This window comes from Schistocerca cancellata, chromosome 7 (genome assembly GCF_023864275.1).
Source record: "Schistocerca cancellata isolate TAMUIC-IGC-003103 chromosome 7, iqSchCanc2.1, whole genome shotgun sequence".
In the NCBI taxonomy this organism is placed as follows: Eukaryota; Metazoa; Arthropoda; class Insecta; order Orthoptera; family Acrididae; genus Schistocerca; species Schistocerca cancellata.
Window position 1 is genome coordinate 481,407,623 of NC_064632.1, and position 4,746 is coordinate 481,412,368.

At 45.8% G+C, this 4,746-nt stretch overlaps 1 non-coding gene across 1 annotated transcript; it reads left to right on the forward strand.

The window, feature by feature from the left end:
- Positions 1-3,021: 3,021 nt before the first annotated feature.
- Positions 3,022-3,093, forward strand: Trnaa-cgc (transfer RNA alanine (anticodon CGC)). The gene has a single exon. It is a non-coding gene; the product is annotated as a tRNA-Ala (tRNA).
- The last annotated feature ends 1,653 nt before the right edge of the window (positions 3,094-4,746 follow it).

The following is a 4,746-nucleotide window of genomic DNA, read 5'->3' on the forward strand; positions in this document are numbered from 1 at the left end:
TGACGTTGACTGTTCCCACACGGTATGACTGAGACATATCAAGGGGTGGAGGCAGTGTGCTGGTGCAAGCCCACGGTGATCTCGCACACCAAACAGCCAACCAGCCATATGCCGTGCATTACTGTGCCGTATGATCCCCTGACTGGCAGAGCCCTCCGGGCTCAATGTCAGCCATGGGCTCTGGTGTAAGTATCGATGTGTGCTGTGCATCATTGGCCTCCATATCGTCTGCCCAATCAGCAAGAGAGGATTGTGAGGTCCGTGGTGGCTGGTCGCTTTTACAGGAGCCAACATTTTGGAAATCGACGCCATGCGCCTCGTTTTTAGAGCCACCAGATGTAGGAGAGTGTTCCTTTTCTTCAAGTGCCTTCTGGTGAATGAGGCCACCGGAATCCATTGCAACTGTAGACGCGTCAGCAAAGTCCATGTCTTCCGTCGACTTCACATCCCTGTCCCGTTCTTCAAATGAGTCACCTCTTGTTGTGTAGCTTGGGTGATTTTGCTTGCGGGTCCGCGATTCGACATCCACTGGAAGGCGGGGCTCGACACGGTCTCGGTCATCGGGAATCCCCGTGTCCGATCCCGACAGTGATGGCGACTGGGTGCCCACGACGCCGTGGTGGGCAGAGGCTGCAGAAACCTCTGCACCGTTTGGCTGCATCGTCATCGTCGGCGTCGGCAGTGGCGATGCTGACTCTCATCGGAGCTCGCAGCCGCTTGAGGTGGTAACAGGTTTTGATCCTCCATCACATCATGTCGTGCCGCCTCCACGTACGTTATCGGGGAGAGGTCATCGTGGATCGTTGGGGAAGGTCATTACAGGGACCTGAACGAGGTGGCGCTGCAGACACTCAGTTCTAACATGGCCCTCCTGGCCGCAGCCCGAGCAGGTTCTCGATTGGCCATCATATATAACAATTGCACGGCATCCGTCAACGAAAATATATGATGGCACGTGCTTCTTAAGTTCTATGCGCACTTGTCGTACCCCGTTAAGGACTGGGTACGTTTCGAATGTGTTCGATTATTCCTCTGTGAGGCTCAGAACTGTACTGTATGGCCGCACCGCGTCAACGACAAGGTTGGCAGGAACTTCGAACGTTGGTACAAAGATGCGCACGTACGCATCCCCAGACCAACATGGTCAACTCCTACCACGCTCACAGCACCGTCTGCATGACAGAAGCGAAAGCCGTTTGCAGATCGTTGGATGAGTCTGTCGCAGGCCGCTTCGTCAACCAGTTTGAGGCACACTGTGCTGGATACAGTAGACAAATGAATGCCTATCAGTTCCTGCGTTTCTATGTGCATGATGTCTCGATGAAACCGTTTAATTTCATGGGCCTTCGGTCTCTTGTACGAAACAATGAACGTTAGTGTGATTGGAGCTTGCCGATATGAGAACGCCACGGCTGGTCGGTACCGGTACTATAAGGCAATACAACGACGCAACCGCGCGCTAGCGGGTAAACAAACAACGCCTGGGGAACCCGGCGAGCCGAGCTCGTCCGCACGTTATCACGGCTGAAAGCCGACTGCTACTAACAACGGAACCTCCCCATTGCACCCCCCTCAGATTTAGTTATAAGTTGGCACAGCGGATAGGCCTTGAAACACTGAACACAGATCAATCGAGAAAACAGGAAGAAGTTGTATGGAACTATGAAAAAAAGAAGCAAAATATACAAACTGACTAGTCCATCCTCAAGATAGGCAACATCAAGGAGAATGTGAGTCCATTTGCGCCGTGGTCCCGTGGTAGCGTGAGCAGGTGCGGACCGAAAGGTTCTTGGTTCAAGTCTTCCCTCGAGTGAAAATTTTACTTTGTTTATTTTCGCAAAGTTATAATCTGTCCGTTCGTTCATTGACGTCTCTGTTCACTGTAATAAGCTTAGTGTCTGTGTTTTGCGACCGCACCGCAAAACCGTGCGATTAGTAGACGAAAGAACGTGCCTCTCCAATGGGAACCGAAAACATTTGATCGCAAGATCATAGGTCAACCGATTCCTCCACAGGAAAACACGTCTGATATATTCTATACGACACTGGTGACGGCATGTGCGCCACATGACAGGAATATGTTGTCGACCCACCTAACTTGTACACTTGGCGGATGGGTAAAAAGATTCTTCTACCTTGCCCGATTTAGGTTTTCCTTTGGATGTGATAATCACACCCAAAAAAGTGATGAAAACATAAGAGTTTGTCACATAAACTGCAACAAATGAATGCAACAATTTCATAGTCGCTCAGTTTTCCCTGTGCTCTGTCAAAACATGTTTTTAACGTTTTTGCGCTGTAGTCGACTGACGTCGTGTGTTTCGGTATTTGTTTAGGTGTAGCATCCCCATACTTCGGTGCAGTTACCTCGCATCGGATGGACGGACGGACGGACAGATAATAATTGTCTGAAAATAAAAAAATAAACTTTTCAGTGAAGGGAAGACTTCAACCAAGGACCTCTCGTTTCGCAGCTGCTCACGCTAACCACGGGACCAAGCCGCTCCTGGGCTCACATTTTCCTTGATGTTACCTGTCTTGAGGATGGACTAGTCAGTTTGTACATTTTGCTTATTTTTTTCATAGTTCCATACAACTTCTTCCTGTTTTCTCGAATGATCTGTGTTCAGTTTTTCAAGGCCTATCCACTGTGCCAACTTATAACTAAATCTGAGGGGGGTGCGATGGGGAGGTTCCCTTGTAAGCCATCTTCGCACAGTAGCTCGCACAAGTGCATGGATTATCCTGCCACACCTGTCTCCTCGATTCAAATTTTCGTTGCCTCCCCAGTCTACATTAAATTCGCCCTTAAAAACGAAAAGACTTTGGATAGAGAAGGGAGGCATGCCAGTGTAATCCGTGCGGTTGCGCTAACTTACTGCGTCATGATGGCTTAGAGGCTAGCCCACCTGCCTAGTAAACAGGAGAGCTAGGTTTCATTCCTCTTCTTCGTACAGTTTCAGACTATATACATAAAAATAGCTCGTCACATTTGCACGTTTTCTTCATAGCGTATAACCGGGCGAGGTGGCGCAGTGGTAGCACACTGGACTCGCATTCGGGAGGACGACGGTTCAATCCCGTCTCCGGCCATCCTGATTTAGGTTTTCCGTGATTTCCCTAAATCGCTCCACGCAAATGCTGGGATGGTTCCTTTGAAAGGGCACGGCCGAATTCCTTCCATAATTCGATGAGACCGATGACTTCGCTGTTTGGTCTCTTCCCCTAAACAACCCAATAACCCAACCCATAGCATATATATATAACCTTTCATTAGATTCTGAGGAAAGTAAACGGGACACAATATAGATTTCTCCCGTATCTTCATGTTTCTTACCACAACTCGATGATGTAGTATATATTTCCCCATATTGGTCATAGCTGCTTTGATACTTACCTTTATAGTGCACTGCAGTATAAAATTTGAAAGATTTGCAGTGAAAAATATGCTCGCTGGTTGTTTCACGCTTGGTTAATTTTAGGCGAGATACTGCTATGTAATAAAGGTAGATAACATAACGAGATAACGAGATTTTTTTTAGTTGAAAGCAAAACTATATCACACTGCAGTATGGAAGAAGTAGAAGTTACAGTATATTACTTGAGCGTGGTCCCTTGTGGCACTGTGTGAAAGTATTCTGCAGCTCAATAGTGAACAGTTGCAAATAGACGAACTTAATTCAACTTCGTGATCGCGATTTATTGTTGTACTTACTGCTGGAAGAAAATGATAAAGAAGAATGTATGTCGCACCACCAGTTACCAATTGGAAATCTGAAACATATCTCTCATTTGGGAGAAATCTTGAACGTTTCCTTGGAGCATTAAATGAATATGATTCATATAGTAGCCCATGAGTTACATCGAATTAAATCCTGTAAGTGCGAAGATCTTTGCTTCAGCTGTGTTAGGTATAGATGTATTTCCTGTTAGTGACATTTCAAAATTTGTGCTAGACTGGGATTCGGACCTGGATATCACGCTTATCATTACCCGGCGGGGTCAGGGATTTTCTCTGCCTCGTGATGGATGGGTGTTGTGTGCTGTCCTTAGGTTAGTTAGGTTTAAGTAGTTCTAAGTTCTAGGGGACTGATGACCATAGATGTTAAGTCCCATGGTGCTCAGAGCCATTTGAGCCATTACCGGCAGTATTAACCACTTTGGCTATCTGTACATACCACTTTATTTCCAGTTAATTTCAGGCCACTGTCAATCGTCATTAATGAATGTTCATCAAGATATGCAAATAAATAATACCTATGTGTTTGTACCAGGGCTGGAATTTTCATTCATTTTTCAACCAGAAACTAACACTGAACTTCATGTAGTGTGCCCCGCAACAGATGTTTCTAGTGGAAGTGATGTTGATGTATCACCTCAAAGTTCCAAAAAAGATAAATTAAGAAGTAAAACAAAATTGCTGCAAAGAAGAATCCGATATTTTCAAAAGAAAGTAGCTTCATTTTCTCCTGAAACTAACAGCAGAGGCAGTTCGTAGCTTGCCTAAGCCAACAGTAATGAATTTAAAAGATTATGTGATAATATTTATCACCACTTGTTTCATTTGCGTTTACTTCCGAAAAGTTTTCTGTTAGATTACCTCCATTTCGTAAGAACACCCATTTCGAGTCGTATTGCTACGCAGCTTTGATTTTGCGTTTACTTTGTTACGATGGGGCGTCGAGCGCAGCGATTGACTTCATAAAAATCAGAGGAGCCGCCCTCTGCTTTGTTTTCTATATTTTG